This window comes from Castor canadensis, chromosome 17, assembly GCF_047511655.1.
Source record: "Castor canadensis chromosome 17, mCasCan1.hap1v2, whole genome shotgun sequence".
In the NCBI taxonomy this organism is placed as follows: domain Eukaryota; kingdom Metazoa; phylum Chordata; class Mammalia; order Rodentia; family Castoridae; genus Castor; species Castor canadensis.
In genome coordinates, this window is record NC_133402.1 from 14,251,065 (window position 1) to 14,269,832 (window position 18,768).

The following is an 18,768-nucleotide window of genomic DNA, read 5'->3' on the forward strand; positions in this document are numbered from 1 at the left end:
GTCAACAAAAAGATACAGGTCTCTCTTTTGTTTTCTTTAAATCCTATATCTGGCCCAGGATTAACCCCAATTAGACATGAAGGATTGAGGGATTTCACTCTCCAACAGGAGACTCAAGTCCAAGGGTGATTTTAAAAACACAGTCTTAAGAAGAAATCCACATCACAGAGACATGAGAACAGATTTTTAAAAGAAGAAAATAGCCGGCAGCCTTCTTGATCTTTCTCCCAGCTAGGAAACCTTTGTCACAGGTCAGTCCCTCAGTAAGGGCTATTTTTATAGTTAGTACTGAAGGGATTTGGCAGGGAAACCTCAGGCCACATTTGAAACCCCTACTCAGCTGCCTCAGCGTGCCCAGGGGCCAAGGCTTCAATGAATCAGGGCACAAGACGTGCTGCCCAGCAGCCTGTGTGCACCCCAGACAATAAATAACACAAGGGGATACTCATGGGAAGATACCTGTAACTTACAAAGTAGAGAATATAGGACGGTGACAGTCCCCCTGGCTGGCCTGAGCTGCCTAAGAATTGGCACAGTGTTCTTTTCTTTCTTTTAACCTTCCTTCCTTCTTTTCCTCCTTCCTTTTCTTCTTCCCTCTCTCCCTCCCTCCTTCCTTTCTTTCCTTTCTCTTCTGTTTATTTAGACAGACTGGTTAAGCTGCCCAGGCTGGCCTCAAACTTGAGCTCCTCCTGCCTCTACCTCCTGAGTAACCGGGATTACAGGCAAACACCACAGAGCCGGGTTGGCACGGCTGTCTCCTGTTCTTTTGCTTAAACCAGTCCTAGGGATATATGTAAATAAGATGCAAATTATGCAACTGAACTCTCCAGCAGCAAGTCACTGCCATCTATTGTTTATATAGTTGTCATTTAACATTTTAACAGGTATACTGTGTCTATCTCCTTCCTGTACCCAGTAGGTGAATTTCTGAAGGCTTAGATTCTGTGGAAGGAGTCTTTTCCTTCAAATGTTAACTGACTAGTACTGTCTGGCCAGAAATATTACATCTTCCTTTGAGTAGGAGCTCCTAGCATCATAGCGTTCGAGTTCGGTTGGTTTTATCCTCGTGTTTCAACCACAGCTTTTTTTTTTTTCTCTTCTAATTAGGAGATGGGGGGGGGGGGCGTGTGGGCGGGTAGTGGCTCCTTATGTTGCCCAGGCTAGTGTGGAAGTCCTGGGCTCAAGCGATCCTCCTGCCTCATCCTTCCCAATTGCTGGGAGCACAGGCCCTTGTCACCACACCCAGTGCTTTGTGGCTCCCAGTGATGTCTTTCCCCTAGTTCTTCCCAGCCTTCTAAAGTAGCTCACCTAAGAACCAGGCCCACAGGATTGTGATGGTGGTGTTGGGAAGGTCAGGAAGTAAAGGAGAGCACAACTGTCAGCATTTACTGTCCTGCTTGGAAGTCACCCAAATCCGATGACAATGATGATGTAATAATACAGTGCATAATAACAATAGCTAACGTTTATCCAGCTCTTAAGACTTGCCAGGCAAGGCACTCATGCTTTTACATAACTAACTCGTCACCTGTTGACGCCTCAAGATAACCACATAAAGTCGGTTGCTCTTTTTAGTCCCATTTTATGGCTGACAAAACAGACGGTTACAGAGGACATGACTCGCCGAAGGTGACAGGTGGGCTGAGACAGCACACATACAGTTGCTTGTCCCTGTTATGTCCCCTATCATTTATTTTAACCAACAATTAGCCTATTATGTGAGTAGCCTGTCTTCTTAAAAGAAATCAGATGTCACAGCTTAACTCTTTACTGACAGAATTAAAGAGCCCACCAAGAAAGGAAGGGATAAGGATTTCCTCAGAGCTTCTTGGTGAAATTAGACCATTAATCAATCTCTCTCTCTCTCTCTCTCTCTCTCTCTCTCTGTCTGTCTCTCTCTTTGCCATGCTGGGGTTTGAACTCAGGCATACACCTTCAGCCATTCCACCAGCTCTTTTTTGTGATGGGTTTTTGGAGAGAGGGTCTCACCAACTATTTGCCCAGGCTGGCTTTGAACCTCGATCCTCCTGATCTCTGCCTCCTGAGTAACTAGGATTATAAGAGTGAGCAACTGGCACCTGGCCCATTAATCTCTTTAATAGATTTTATATGTGTCAACAATAAAATGATCCCTGCTTCCATGCCAAGGACAGGGCTTGCTCCATGAGGTCATTTGTGCACAAATGATTCGAAGGTCACATTGCTGGGCATGGTGTTTGGATGGTCCCCAGGCATGTCACTTCAGGAGAATCTCCCCATAGGGCCCTGGAAGAGGTTTTCAGAAAAAGCATGGCTTGCAGTGGCTTTTAGAAAGGGAGAAACAGATGGCTGAGCTTATGTCACTCTGGGAAGGGAGACAGGAATAGGAAATACAATAGGGAAAAGAATCCTTTATTCTCCAACAGACATTTGGGGAGTGCTTGCTCAAACTTGAGATCCTTCTGCCTCCACCTCTTGAGTACCTGAGATTACAGGTAGGCGCCAAGGAGCCAGGCTGGCAAAGACCTGAATGAAGGGAGACTAATGAGAGCCTGGCTTTTGCTGCCCAGGTTAAAAGCAGACACCACGTGTCTCCCCATTTTGTTAAAATAGCAACGGTGCTGGCTGCCACTGGCTCATACCTCTAATTCTAGCTACTCAGGAGGCAGAGATCAGGAGGATCAAGCTTCAAAGCCAGCAAGGCTTTGTTTGGGAGACCCGAACTATTGAAAATACTCAACACAAAAAAAGGCTGGTGGAGTGGCTCAAGTGGTAGGGTGCCTATCTAGCAAATATCAGGACCTGAGTTCAAACCCCAGTACTGCCAAAAAAAAAAAAAAAAAAGCAATGGCCACCTACTAAGAATTATTATTTATTTAAGTATTTTTGCAGAACTGGGGTTTAAACTCAGAACTTTGCTATTGAAAAACAGGTGGTCTACCACTTGAGCCACACCTCTAGTCCATTTTGCTCTGGTTATTTTGGAGATGGGATCTCATGAACTGTTTGCTGGGACTGGCCTCGAACTGCAGTCCTCCCAATCTCAGTCTCTCAAGTAGCTAGGATTACAGTCATGGGCCACCAGCGCTCCGCCTACTATATTTACTTCTTACCAGCAACACTTCTCAGATTCTGGGAGGTAAATGCTATCAACTCCCCATTTTTACATAGGAAGAAATTGTATCCAGAAAGTTTAGCAAGTCTTTTAGCCCAGTTCACATAGCCGGCAACTGGCAGAAGTTGGATTTGAACCTTGGGTTATCTGATACCAAAGACACCTTCTACCTAAAAAACCTTCTGAGGGGCCTATTAGAAGGAACATTCTTTTTCTTTGGAGGAGGAGGATGAGCACTGGGGCATATGGTAAGCACACACTGTACCAGTGGAAAACACACACATACACTTTTCCAGCCCTTGGGAGGCAGAGGCAGGAGGACTGTGAGTTTGAGGCTAGCCTGGGTTACGTGGCAAGTTCTAAGCTAGCCAACACTGCATAGCAAGATCCTCCTGTCTCAAAAAAACAGGCAAAAATCCATGGTAGACTGGAGATATATCTCAGTGGTAGAGAGCTTGCTTAGCATCTTCTGGGCTCCATCTCCAGCACTGTGGAAGGAAGGGAGGAGGGAAGGAGAAGAGTGTATACCAGTGTCCCCGGGACCATGTTTCTGGCAGGTGGATGTTGATGTTAAGTTCCACTTCATCTATGAAGTCTCAGGCCCTGAAACCAGAGTTTACACATTTTTGTCTTTCTCGCTTTCTCTCTCTCCCTTCCTTCCTTCTTTCTTTCTTTTACAGTACTGGGATTTGAACTCAGGGACTCATGCTTGCTAGGCAGGTGATCTACCACTTCAGCCATGACCCAACCATGTTTTTGTGTATTTTTAGCATCCTAGAAGACAATCTCTAGCCACAAACATGACAACCTGCCTGGGCTATTGTTCTCCCTGGGTGTGAATTAGTATTCTTTTACTTATTTGGTGCTAGGGACTGACCACAGGACCTTGCACATGCTAAGCACTGAACTACACACCTAGTCCTGAATTATCTCTCTCTCTCTCTCTCTCTCTCTCTCTCTCTCTCTTTTTTTTTTGGCAATACTGGGGGTTGAACTCATAGTCTTGCACTTGCTAGGCAGGTACCCCACCACTTGAGCCACTACTCCAGACTTGATGTAGCACTTTTATTAGCCCTCTGGTCTCAGAGCACAGGAAGTAACAGGTGGGCTTTGATATTTCCTTCATCAACCCTGTGAGCACATGTGATTTTAAAGAATGTGAGTTTTGTTGGGGACTCACAGAACATCCTACAGTGAAAACCCCTGTGCTTACCTCTGGAGAGTCACAATTTTGGAATGCTGAGCATTTCCCTTTCGTTTGTCAAGGTGATGCGAAGATGAGGTCTCAAACCTGTAAAGTAATGAAAGAGAGGGCTAGGATCATGGCTTAAGTAGTAGCAAGCATGAGGCCCTGAGTTCAAACTCAGTACCAAAAACAAAAACAAAAACAAAAAAGGACTACCAGTTTCCTGGTCCCGTTGCACATCCTCCATGTGGCCTTTCCTTTCTCTTTTCTGCAAATAAAACTTTTCTGACCTCTAAAAAAAAAAGGGAGTGTTCGAACTATTTGTCAAACCTGCTTGAGGGTATTAAAAAGAAAATACGTGAACTCTAAGAGAAGTCAAGAAGTTATTGCACACCTGCAGTAAGGCAGATAGGCAAGAGAAGGATGTTTGAAAAAACGGAAGAGGGCTGGGCGTGTCGCTCAGTAGGAGAGATGCACGAAGCCCTGGGTTTGATCCTCAGCACCACAAAAAAAAAAAAAAGGAAGATTTACTGTTGCAAGAAATGGTCTCTACTTCCCTCATATCACAGATACATAGTGAAATAGATCCATAGTGTAGACCAGCAGTCACTGGCTTGAAGACTCACAAAAGCAGACCAAGGAACTGGACTGCTACCTGGATTGTCCATGCAGAATCCATGCTCGTGCACTGTGCAGTCTCGCAGACTTCCGACACCAGGGATTATCAAGAATAGGTGCCCTGTGCGTTCACATTTGTCCCTTTCCAAGGCCCTTAAGGTTGGTTCAGCTGCTGAAATGCTCACTGCATTAGAGCAAGTCCACCTGTCCATTTTGTACCGAGACCCACTAATTATACACCTGGCATATTGGGTGTAGCACGGGTGCCAGCCAACATTCTCTGTCCAAGGCCAGAGAGAACATGCATTTAGTTCTGAAGGCGACAGTCTCTCTGGCAACTTCTCTGCCATGCAGTGCTAAGGCAGCCATAGGCAATGTCAATGAATGGCTGGCCCAAGGACCAGTGGGACAAGAAGTGCTGGCTGGAACTTAGCTAGGTAGCTGCAAGAGACAGAACTGTGACCTTCAGTAGAAGATGAAATCAACCTCAAGTGGCCTCAGGGAGGAAGCCTTTCATTGCCCAACCCAGCCAGGAGCCAGCTCACATAGGCTCTTTCAAGGGACATCTGTGCACAGCAGGGAGACAGGAGGAATGACTCTGAGGTGAACAGGCCAGCCCAGGAAGGGAGGATTGTCCTAATAACTTAGCAAACTTCAGAAACCATGTTTGAAAGGAGTGTTGACTCTTGGGGATATACCCAAAAGACTGTTACTCCAGAGGCACCTGCACATCCATGTTTATTGCGGCACTATTCACAATAGCCAAGTTATGGAAACAGCCAAGATGCCCCAGCACTGACGAATGGATTAAGAAAATGTGGTATCTATACACAATGGAATTTTATGCAGCCATGAAGAAGAACGAAATGTTATCATTCGCTGGTAAATGGATGGAATTGGAGAACATCATTCTGAGTGAGGTTAGCCTGGCTCAAAAAACCAAAAATCGTATGTTCTCCCTCATATGTGGACATTAGATCAAGGGCAAACACAACAAGGGGATTGGACTATGAGCACATGATAAAAGCGAAAGCACACAAGGGAGGGGTGAGGATAGGTAAGACACCTAAAAAAACTAGCTAGCATTTGTTGCCCTTAACGCAGAGAAACTAAAGCAGATACCTTAAAGCAACTGAGGCCAATAGGAAAAGGGGAACAGGTACTAGAGAAAAGGTTAGATCAAAAAGAATTAACCTAGAAGGTAACACCCACGCACAGGAAATCAATGTGAGTCAATGCCCTATATAGCTATCCTTATCTCAACCAGCAAAACCCCTTGTCCCTTCCTATTATTGCTTATACTCTCTCTACAACAAAATTAGAGATAAGGGCAAAATAGTTTCTGCTGGGTATTGAGGGGGGGGAGCGGGAGGGGGCAGAGTGGGTGGTAAGGGAGGGGGTGGGGGCAGGGGGGAGAAATGAACCAAGCCTTGTGTGCACATATGAATAATAAAAGAAAAATGAAAAAAAAAAAAAAAGAAAGGAGTGTTGATAACATGCCTACAAAGGGGCCAGGTAGCACAGCTCAGTGAAGCACTTCCTTCCCCAGCACTGGGGAAAAGAAAAAAAAAAGCAGAGAGAAAGAGCTCACAGGGCTTCCCAGAATAAAATACTTAAGATTCTATAAAAGTGGTCTGTGGCTTGAAATAAGGACCCCTCAGTTGGTTTAACTTTTAGACTCTGTCATAACAGGTGCTTAGAAACTGCTTTTGCTGAAAAGCTCTGCCTCCTTACTTGAGCCCACAGGGAACTAAAAGCAGAAGAAAAGCTTGGCCTCCCTGCCTCCATTTTGCCTCTGTCTCCTTTGCTTTGAGTCTCTCTTGCAGTCACCATGGGATAGGAAGGATAGGGCTGATTGATGACATCTTTATGACAAGGGACAGAAATCACCCCCAAGGAAAGGGAACAGCAGAGCCTCCCAGGACAGGAACTCCTACCTCTCAATGAGGACAGTTACCTGTGATGGTGCAGCTACACCCGGGAGCAGGAGGAATTATCTCATTGGGACCAGATTGCTCCCCTCAAGTGGTAACAATGACATAACTTCTCTGGGCCACTGGGCCACACTCAACCTGGGACTGCTTAATTATGCATTCTCTTCTCCCCTTCCCCAGTTCCTCCTCTATGTCAGTGTCAGCCTAAAGCTCATGTCAGTGCCTTGAACCAAACACCTTTCTCTGGCCTTCACCACTATTCATCTCCTTAACTGCCATATTGGGTGAGTGGCTGGACCTGACATGTTGGAAGCCCCAGCGGCGGTTACAGTATGACAAGTTCTTTCACTATGAAGGAATTGATGTCTTTCTTTCTTTTTTTTTTTTTGGCTGTACTGGGATTTGAACTCAGGGCTTCACATTAGCTAGGCAGTGCTCTGCCACTTCAGGCACACCTCCAACCTTAGGAACTGATCAAAAGAACTCAATTTAAGGTCGCTCTCCACCTAGAGACTAGCCACTTTTAGCCTATTGAAAGTGTGTGGCGCCGTGGCTCTCGCCTGTAATCCTAGGTACTCAGGAGGATTTCGGTTCAAAGTCAGCCTGGGAAAATAGTTCATGAGGCACTATCTCAAAAATACCCATCACAAAAAAAGGTCTGGCAGAGTGGCTCAAGCAGTAGAGCACCTGCCTAGCAAGTGTGAGGCCCTGAGTTAAAAAAAGTACAGGTCATAAAAGAAAAAATAGATACATGGGATTACAACAGTTTTAAACTTTTGAGCATTAAAAGATATTTTAAATAGAATGAAAAAGACACACCATGCAATGATAGAAAATATTTCCAGGTCAGATGTTTCCTAAAGGGTTAATATGCAGACTATAGAAAGAATACCTACAACTCAACAAAACTAGCATGATCAATTTTAAAATAGGCCAAAGGCCTTGAATAGACTTTTCTACAAAGACGATATATGAATAGCTACTAAGCACATGAAAACATGCTTGTCACTAGTCATTAGGGAAATGCAAATCAAAATGACGAAGGGGCTGGAATGTAGCTCAGTGGTAGAGCATTTCCCTAACATACGCAGGGCCCTAGGCTCCATCCCAGTGCTACAAACCAAAACAAACAACATACTGAGTGATACCACTTCATATCATATAGTTTGACTATGAGAAACAAAAGCAGAATCTGACAAGTATCAGCTAGAGTGTGGACAAACTGAAACCCTGCGCATCGCTGGCTGGAATGTAAAATGGTGTAGTTCCCCAACACAAAAGCAGGATTCCCAAATGATCCAGCAGTTCTACTTCTAGATATATCTCAGAGTGGAAAGGAGGGACTCAGATATTTATACACTATGATCATGGCAGCCTTATTCACGACAGCCAAAAAGTAGAGGCAACCCAGATGAACAGAAATGTGGAGACATATGCACCGGAATATTCCTCAGCTTTAAAAAGGAAGGAGGGAAGCTGGGCATAGTGGTGACGCATGCCTGTAATCCCAGCACTTGGGAGGTAGAAGCAGGAGGATCAGTCATTTTGAACCAACCTGGGCTATGTAGTGAAACCCTGCCTTACAAAACAAGCAAACTGAAAAGAGCTCACAGATATTTTTATATTGATTACATGAAGTGACAATATTTTGCATCTATTTGGTTATACACATTATTTTAATATCGCCTGTTTCCTTTTACTTCTTTTTTTTCTTTTATTCATACGTGCGTACAATGTTCGGGTCAGTTAGACTCTTTTCCAACACAGTACAGCTAGCAGCCACTACCCAATGATCAAAGTTTCCATGAGAGAAAAACCTATTTGCCCTTCCCTACAACAAGGCTCCTAGTGAATTAACTAAATCCAGCAAAGACGCCCAGGTTTACATTTTTCTCTTTTTTTATCATGGGCTATATAACTATAAAACGAGGCTGACAAGTGGATTTTTATGAACAGTGTGCCAAGTATGATGGTTCCTTCACATCAGGTGGATGGGAATTCCTATGTTTCTGTAGATGTGCTTTGGGGTTTTTTTAAGCACTTCCCATCATTTTCTCTCCACGTAGGTAGAGAGCAAAGGGTGATGTCATTACATGCTGAGGCAGAACCTCCAAAAGCGAGATCAAATAAATGAAAAGCATTGGACTTATTTTGTTGTTTTTTTGGTGGAACTGGGGTTTGAACTCAGGACTTGCATTAGCCCTTTTCACTCTGGTTATTTTGGAGATAGGGTCTTGCTTTTTGCCCCAGTTGGCCTGGCATCCCTACCATTGTTAGTATGACAGCTGCACACCACCATACCCAGCTTTTTTCCGTTGAGATGGGGTCTCATAAACTTTTTTGCCTGGGTTGACTTTGAACCCCTATCCTCCCAATCTCAGCTTCCCAAGTAGCTAGGATTATAGTGCCTGAATTTATTTTTGTTTTTTTGAGACCAGGGCTTACTCTACCTCTCAGACTAGCTTTAAATTCATAATCCTCAGCCTCCTGAGGTGCTGGGATTACAGGTGTGTGCCACCATGCCCGGCTTAAAGCATTGGGTTTATAAAGTATTAAAATTACTCTCTGAGAAGGGGTTCTAACAGGCTTCCTGGCTTCTTTGGCCTGCAGTCCCGTTTCCAAGTCTTCTAAGAAACCCATTTTGGGAAATGCTTTTGCAAAGATTAATGCTGGTATTTTCTTTTTGAATTCAGAGGGTGGAAACACTAATATTAAGAATCAGGCAGACTTTCTTTTATTTTCCAGTTTCTGTCTTCAACCTCAGGCGCCTGCCATTGGGAGTCATCTGAGGGCGGCAGCTGCTAGATGGATCAGTATGGCTATTTAGAGCTAAGACACGGCTAACCCATGGCCTGGTCCAAGCTCTTGAGTTTGCTGATGAGGAAACTCAAGTTCAGAGACAGAAAGTGTCTTGCCCAAAGTCACTGAGCACCTCGGTGTCTAATAAATGTGGAAGATGACGGAACACAAAGTAGCCCAGAAACTGCCACCTTCCTTATGTCCTGTCATTTGGACTCCGACATCCATCATTCCTGTACCTGCAGGAGAAAATAGCTTTCTCCAGGAGGGTCGTGAGTGTAGATAATACATCCTTCACAAAACCAGGACTAGAGAGGAGGTTTACTACGGCACTGAGCTCTACAGACACTCTACCTGCCAGAGGAAAATCTCGGGCAAGTGAAAATTAGCACTAGAGATCTTTCTAGTATGGATGACACATTCAAGGAGCTTCCTGGGCCTGGATTCTGGAGTTCTGCATGTGATTTGACCCATTCTAGGTTCACTTGTCCTCAAAGTGTGTGCCTTGTGACAAGTAAGGTTGATGGCCGGGGTTGGCCTCTTGGTGGAGAACTTAGAAGATGTGACAATGCAGTTGACCTCTCCTGGGGGCTTGGTCTCACACTGTCACTCATAAGCTATGGAGACCACATCCACACGTCCCCACACTCCATGGCTTCTACTCTTGTTCAGCTCAGAAAAGTTTCTCCCTAGAAAGTCTCATTGGCTAGGTTAGTGTTTCTGAGCATTGGTCTGACTTTTAAGGCCAGCTAATTCTCTGCTGTGGTGGGCTGTTACGTGCATTGTAGGATGTTGGGGTTTGGGGATTTTGTTTTGTTTTGATGGTACTGGAGTTTGAACGTGGGCCCTTGCACTTGACAGGCAGGCACTCTACCAGTTGAGCCATGCCTCTAGTCCTTTTTGCTTTAGTTATTTTTGGGGACAGCGTCTTGTACTTTTGACCCAGGCTGGACCCCAATCTTCCTACTTGTGTTACCCATACAGCTGGGATGACAGGTACCAGCCACCATGCTCAGCTTTTTGTTGTTGTTGAGGTGGAGTCTAGTTAACTTTTTGCCCAGGCTGGCCTTGAACACCAATCCTCCTGATTGCTCCCTCCCAAGTAACTGGGATTATAGACGTGAGCCACCACACCCGGCAGCATGGAAGGATGTTGAAAAGAAGCCTCCTTGGCTGTGCTCTCCTGGTGTCTTTGGCATCCTCCCACTTGTAACAATCAAAAGTATGTCCAGACATTGGCAAAACTATCTCCCTGTTGAGAGCCACTGTTCTGGATTAATACATTGAGGATGATTGTCACTTTAAACTGAATAGTCGGTTCTCACTAGACAGCTAGTTTTCCAGGGAAGGCACTCAGGAAGTATGTATAAATCATCTGTGTATCTCCCTCCCTGGCACAGAGGTGTGTACTCATCAATTCATGCCAGGAATATTTTCTCAGCACTGGGCTGGTCAAGTTGCTCAAGTGGTAAAGCGCCTGCCTGGCAAGTGTGTGGCCCTAAGGTCAAACCCCAGTAATGCCAAAAAAAAAAAAAAAATCGTCACAAATATTTGCTCAGCACCTATTGTGCACCAGGCACTCTCTAGGGGTAGACGCAACAGTGACTGAGCAGAACAGATAATTCCTGGCCTCCAGGTGTTCACTTTCCAGAGTGCAGAAGACTCATAAAAGCATGCATAAAAATATCAATAACAGCCGGGAGCCAGAGGCTTACCCCTGTCATCCTAGCTATTTGGGAGGCTGAGATTGGGAGGATCAAAGCTAGAGGCCAGCCTGGGCAAATAGTCCTCAAGACCCCAAAATAACCAGAGCAAAATGGACTGGAGGTGTGGCTCAAGTGATAGCGTGCCTGCTTTGCAAGTGTGAAATCCTGAATTCAAACCCCAGTCCCACCAAAAAAATATATAGATGATATATTTATTTTATGTATATGTATAATATTATATAATTATATATAGAGATATATAGATATATAAAGTATATAGGTAATTTCAGGCACGAAGAAAAGACAAATAAGGGAGGAGTGGCTCAAATGATAGACCGCCTGCCTAGTAAGTGCAAGACCCTGAATTCAAACCCCAGTACCACCAAAAGAATAAAAAAGACACATACAAACAGATATGAAAGGGGACTGCCTCACCCAGAGCAGTCTCTCACTGGAATTAAGTTGTTAACTGAATCTAAAATAACAGTGGCAGCCGGGTATGGTAGCACACGTCTACATTCTCAGCACTCACGAGGTTGAGGATCGTGAGTTGGAGGCCGGCCTGGGATACATAGTGAGACTAAGACTGTTTCAAAACACACAGAATAAGAGAAGTGTAAAGAAGATTAAAATCTCTCTCTTTCTCTCTGCCAAAAGCACCAATCTAGCTCTTTCTATTTTGTTGCTCTGCTGTGCATAGTTTCTATTTCCAAGGTTACCTCATGGTCTGAGATGGCTCCTCCAGCTCCAGCCATCATGTCACATTCCAGTCAGCAGAATGAAAAAAGGTTTAAAAAAAAAAAGAAAAAGAAAATAAAGAAGACAAAAGTATGTGCCAATGGTCTTTTCAGAATGTTTCCAAAAAAAAAGAATGTTTCCTGAGGCTAGGCACTGTTACACCTATAATCCCAGGTATTCAGGAGATAAAGATCAGGAGGATCACAGTTCAAAGCCAGCCCCAGCAAACAGTTCCTGAGACCCTATCTCTAAAAAAACTCATCTCAGAAAAAAGGACTGGAGGCGTGGCTCCAGCAGTTGAGCGCCTGCCTAGCAAGCGTGAAACTCTGAGTTCAAACCCCAGGGTCAAAAAATAGAATGTTTCTTGGAACTTGCCACATTAAATTTTCACTTACATTGATTTAACCAGTTGAGCCATGACTGATGAGGAGGCAGAGGTCACAAGATGATCCTCCTGGTAGAAGATCAACTCATGCAAGAGCCTGGAGCACAGCAAGACAACATGTTAGACAGAACTGCTGTCTGACAGAGGAAAATTAGGCAGAGGCAAGGTCACACAGAGCCCTGCAGGGCACAGAAACAGTCTGGGTTTTATTCCACTTGCAAGGGAAAACCTCCTGAGTGTTTGAAGCAAGGAAGAGACATCACTTAAGTTTTCAAAAGATCTCCCCTGGATGGGTGGCTCACACCTGTAATCCTAGCTACTTGGGAGGCCAAGATCTGAAGGATCATAGTAAGAGGCCAGCCCAGGCAAATAGTTTGTGAGCCCCCATCTCCAAAATAACCAGAGCAAAATAGAGCAGAGATGTGACTCAAGTGGTAGAGCGCCTGCTCTGTGAACACGAAGCCCTGAGTTCAAAACACAGGCCCACAAATAAAAAAGAAAAGAGGGAGGAAGAGAGGGGGAGAAAAAGAGAGGAAGGAAGGAGCGGAGGGAGGGAGGGAGGAAAGGAAGGAAGTCACCCATCTTCAAGGCCCTTCCTCATTTGTAGAGTCCCTGCAGAATCTTTGAGGGTGACCTCTTGCTCTTGATCTTCTAACTAATCCTGCCTTCCAGTCTCAAGGGCCATTCATGAAGGCAGAAAGCCTTTGTCACCGTTTGTAAGAGAGTTAAGAGAGCTGCAGGCCTCTGCTGTATTTGCATCACACCAAGCTGTTTTTAACTGGCGATTGTGCAAGATTGAGGCCACTCTGTAACTGAAATAGGCATTTCCAGATTTGCCTTGGGGACACAGCCGGTTGATGCAGCCTCCATGAGGAAACCCGCTCTGAAGTCTACATGTTCAGAACAAACTTACAAGTTAAGAATTGCCACTGTGTGATTCCAGGCAAACCCAACCCCTACGTCCAAGGAGTCAGAGGTAATAACAAAAGCAGTAGTGACGCTGGACCACAGGAATTGAACATTGCTGTGGTCTGGATGTGCCCACCACCCATGACTCATTTGTTGAAATCCTAACCCCCAAGGTGACGGTTTTAGGTGGGCCTTTGGGAGGTGATTATTAGGCCATGGGGTCAGAGCACGCCTAGGTGGATTCGTGGCCTTGTAAGAGGCCCCAGGAGATACCCTGTCCCTTCTACTATGTGAGGTTGCAGTAGGAACTTGTGCTGGGAATTACAAAGTGGGTTCCCTCTGACACCAAACCTGCTGGTGACTTGAGCTTGGACTTCCAGCCTCCAGAACTGTGAGAAATAAATCTTTGTGGTTTCAAAGACACCCAGCGTATGATGACGTGTCACAGCATTCCACAAAGACTAAGGCAGTCATCTACTTGTGTATCGGTAAGTATGGTTCTCATCTTTTTATCTTTTGTTTTCTTGCTGTGCTAAGGCTTGAACCCAGGTCCTAGTGCATACTAGGTAAGTGCTATACCACGCCAGCCCCTTTGTTTGTATTTTGCTTTTGAGACAGAGTCTCACTAACTTTGTTCTGGCAAACCTTGAACTCTAGATCATCCTGCCTCTGCCTCCTAAGTAGCTGGGATTACAGGTTTACGCTGCCATGCCAGGTCGGTTCTCATCTTCCCATGGGTTTGATGGAGCCACACTATTATGTCCATTTTACAGAAGAGCACAGCAAAGGTCAGAAGGATAGCTTAGCTTGCTAAAAGCCAAACCTGCCATTCTGAAAGCCTAATTATTCCACTAGCCTTCTTATTTCTTGTGCCATGTGACCTGGCTCTCACATTTGCTCACCATCTCATTCCTTTTTCTGCCAACTAGAGTTTCCAGCTCAGAATGAATATTCAAATACTTAGTGAAGGAATAAACTGGAGCCATAGATACGCTTGCCCAAAACACATAGCAGATGCACAAACTGGTTCTCAAAAGACCTGGGATATCAGTTAATCCAACAGTTGTTACCCGATGACCTTAGACGATTATGACCTCAGGAGACGCTGGTGTGGCTTCCAAATTCTGCAGAAAAATAAAAAATAAAAAGAGTGGTATTAGTTTCCAGCATTCATAAGTTGGGAAACTGCACGTGAAAAGCCAGAGCCAGCTCTTTCTTTTCTCTCCTCCCTCCCTCCCTTGTCCCTCCCTCTTTCTTGATTCCCTTGAACTGGCAAGGCTGGATCTGCATCCCCACAAGTTCACAATGGGATAGGGTGGAGCAGGGGCTACCCTCAGCCCATAGAGTTTCCACACAGCACCTGCTGGCATTTGAATTTGCACCCTCCATCTGTCATACTCCCCTATATTTGTTTCTTTATTTCCAGCACTGGGGATTGAACCCAGGCTTTGCACAGGCTGGGCAAGCGCTCTCCACTTGAGTCCCATCCCAGTCCCAGTACTCCCGTCTTTTAGAAGTGAGAAAACAGACCTACCAACTCAAAGGAACTTGATCTGAGGGACCCAGGTGTCCTCATCCCCAACCCTAGCCTCTTTCCACACCCCACTGCCCAGGACACCCAGGCATCCAAAAAAATCCATCGTTGTCATGGTACATACAGAGAGGAGCAAGTGTGCGCTTAAAGACTCCACAGGGTGAACCACGTTATCACTTTCCAGCTAAGGATAAAAACTAAAAATACACGCATTGGATTCATACAAAAAAATCTTGCCAGTTTAAAAAAAAAAAAATCCAAAGCAATAAGGTTTTTGTCGCCCTTGGTCACAGGCCAGCCCCTTCCATTCTGGGGCTCTGCTGCTTGCTGACATCAGGACGTGTACTTATTCCAGTTCTGAGTCACCCTGGGTTTCACTTTCTAAGTCACTCGACAGTGATCTGGTAAGAGGTTGAGTGAAAAAAGATGGGAGGGTGGGTGGAGGGAGTAAGAATTAGCTGGTTTCTGAGAAAGCTCCTGGGAGCATCCAGGACAAGGCAGTAATTAATACCGTGGCAGCCACAGTGAGTCCCAGGTTCATTACAGCGTTTCCCGCTGGCTCCCTCACTCTCCAGAGCCCCCCTGAGGTGCTCACTGAGTTTAATTACTCTCCCCAAGGCTGCTCGTCTCCCCATCCCCGCCCTGTCCCCCCCATCCCCCCACCGCAGATCATCCGTTGATGGGGACAGGAAAGTTCTCTGAGTGTCAGAGAATGACAAAAAGAAAAGCAACAACTTCTGGACTTCAGTAAATCACTGATCTGTGCCTCCGAAAGTTCCAGACACACACACACACCTCAGACTGAGCTTCTTACATCTGAATGTGCTCAGCAGAGCCCCCTGGGATTCTGTGTGGGCAGCCATGGGCTTGGGATTCTGCATTTCTGCCCAGCGCCCAGGGCCACTGGTGCTGCAGGTGTGGGGACCGCAGTCAAGGTGCTGAGTACTGAAGTGGACCACTGGTTCCTACACTCACCTGCCCATTTGAGTCACCTGGGGAGTCCCCCAAGGACCACTGATGCCTTATTATTTTGATTAGTGCATTGCCCAAAGCTTCCAAGAAGATTCTAGAATGAAGTAGGGTGTAGGATGTACTCACTGCCTTAGACCAGGGCAGTAGCTCTCCTTCTTTGGGGTACACAAGATTGCCTGGAGAATTTGTGGGAAAAAAAAAACATGGTCTGGCCACACCCTCCTGGGATTCTGATTCAGTAGAGCTTGGCGGGGGACCTGGGAAGTTGCTTTTCTAACAAGGTGCTGTGAAGTGTGCCACCAGGAGACATCCCATTGAAACGACTTCCTGTGGGCTGGGGGGAAGGGATCACACAGATAACACCTGCATCACCAAGGGGAGGCCTCAGAGCCTCACATAAGCAAGTACTCAACAAGAACAAGTTGCCAGAGTCTGGAAACTGTGCCAATGTCCCTCTCTTGCCACCTGGGGAGAACTGTCCACCAATGGTAGCCAGCCCATGGTCTCCTGGTTATGTCTCAAAACTTTCCAGCTCTCCATTCTACTCCATGCAGGCAACACTTTGCCATACAGAAAAATTGTAACCCTTCTAGATAGAGGGTGGTGGCCTTGTCCCCTGAGGGTGGGGCTGTTGGACAGGGTGGACTCTGGCACCTGGGCAGGCTGGGGATCCACTGCTAAATCAGGATGGTGGTAGAACATCCATGTTCGCGTCACTGAAATGCAGGAATTCACCCCAGAGGCTCAGCACCCCAGGGCTTAAATAAAGGGTGCAGGAGCAGGGTGGTAGCCAGCTATAGGGACACTGAGATACGGCCCCAGGAGGAAGAGTTCTGCTCTAGGGACCAGATGGAAGAACGCCCAACATCAGAACTGTCCCCAAATACTGAGACCGCTACTCCAAAGACTTATTTTCTGAATCAGTAATGTTTTCTCCAGTTTTCATTTTACTTATCATCGTGAAAACAAAAGGTGGGGGGAGGGGAAGGAAAAGGAGGAAGAGAATGAGGAGGAGAAAAGGAAGAAGGAAGGGGGTGGGAAGAGGAAGGGAGGAGAAGAGGAGGGCTATGGTGGCCTGTTGTCTGTAGTTCCAGCCACACGGGAGGCTTAGTTCAAGGGCAGTCTGAGCAAGAGTCTCAAGAAAGAAATATAAAAAAGGAAGGAAGGGAGGAAGGAAGGAAGGAAGGAAGGAAGGGGAGCTATGATATCTAGAATTACAACTAAGCTTCAAGGTGGAGCAGAGGTAAGGCCCAATAACTGTTTAAAAATACTCATTTTACTCTTTCTCCAAGAAATTTCCTCAACTTACCTACTTAAATATCTTTCAATGACATTTTCATAACCAGTAGCTGAATTGGGTGGCTTTTTTTCTTTTGGCAGTACTAGGGTTTGAACTCAGGGCCTCACACTTGCTAGGCAGGTGCTGTACCATTTGAGCCACTCCACCAACCTTAGGTGGCACTTTTAATCCTTAGCAGAAAATGGCTCTAGAAATGCAGTTGAGTGACTACCATTTATTATGCACTTATTATGCACCAGGTGTTCCCCAAACATCCCGGGTTTATTAGTGCACACATGGCAGGAGAACATTCTGTTATCACTGGGATGGGACTGTCTGGAATATATTCCTGGAAAGTTTGCAAACACTTTTTTTTAAGAGGGAAAGAGGATTGAACCTCAGGGTCTCACTCATGCAGAGCACACGCTCTACCACTGGGCTACACCCCCAGCCCCTGCAGCCATATATTTTAAGTCAAATAGTCTACTCAGATAAAGTGTTCCTATAGAGAAAATGAAGTCCGTGGGCCATTAAGCCACAGAAACATTCCATGCCTCTGCTGGCCATTAACGGTCCTGCTGAGAGCTGCTTATTTCTTTCATTAAACCACAAACAAAATCTTAGCAATTGCTTTTAAATTATTTTCCCAGGCCTCTAGGGAACTTGAGCTGATTTGATGTGTGCTAAGTCTAATTTTTAGCCTGCTGATAGGGAAGTTAAATATTGCTTTTTTGTTTTGTCCTGTTATGTATAGACTATAAATTATATAGCAAAACAAAGCTATGTATTAGGCAGAGGAACAATTTTTTTTTCTCTCCAAAATGCCATATCAAACATTGACCTTGAAAATGACCATGTTCAGTTATTTAATAAGTAAGTTTTTAGGCTCCTACTACATGCCGGGCCCTGGGCTCACAAGGGTGAATAAAGTAGACACAGTCCCTGTCCTCATAGAGCTTCAGAGTTGGTCCAAGAAAGAAATGCTCCAAGTACATTTGAACCCCAGGCTTTGTATCAAAACCTTTCCTTTTTTTGTGTACTACGCCAAGGTGCATATGTGAGAGGAAATACAAGACTTACAGGGACAGTGGAAGTCCAGAGAAAATGATCTTAGCTGGGCCAAGGAGGACCTGGCTGGGCTCAGAGGATAAGAAAAGGACAAGCAGGTGAGGAGCTGGAGAGGGGGAAGAGCATTTCAGTTAGAAGTGAAAGATCCCCAAGGTGGGGAAGAACTTGGTGACATCCACAAACTGGAAGAAGAGCAAGGTAGGGTTCTATGGAGAAATTGAGCCAACAGGAAGGATAGATGCTAGATGGATATATAGGTAGGCAGGCAGGTAGGTAGTTAGTTAGATGATAGATAAGTAGATAGATAGATGATAGATTAGGTAGCTAGGTGATAGATAGATATGAGAGAGAGAGAGAGAGAGATGATAGATAGATGCTATAAGGATTTCACTCACACGATTATGGAGGTTAAACCATTCCATGGTGCTGAGACCCTGGTGGTGTACTTCTAGTTCAAGCCCAAAGCCTAAAAACCAGAAGAGCCAATGGTGTACGTCCCAGCCCAAGTCCCAACCCTGAGAACCAAGAGTGCTGATGGTGGAAGTC

The 18,768-nt window shown here is 45.4% G+C and overlaps 1 long non-coding RNA gene across 3 annotated transcripts; it reads right to left on the bottom strand.

Moving 5' to 3' along the window:
- Nucleotides 1-1,861: 1,861 nt before the first annotated feature.
- LOC141418518 (uncharacterized) lies at nt 1,862-13,120 on the bottom strand. Of its 3 annotated transcripts, none has more exons than XR_012443147.1 (4): nt 12,471-13,120; nt 4,308-4,385; nt 3,623-3,697; nt 1,862-2,265 (listed from the first exon to the last, which is right to left on the bottom strand). It is a non-coding gene; the product is annotated as an uncharacterized lncRNA (long non-coding RNA). The 3 variants fall into 3 exon arrangements; XR_012443148.1 differs by lacking the exon at nt 12,471-13,120 and adding an exon at nt 12,057-12,327; XR_012443149.1 differs by lacking the exon at nt 1,862-2,265 and adding an exon at nt 2,291-2,505.
- Between the last annotated feature and the right edge of the window lie 5,648 nt (nt 13,121-18,768).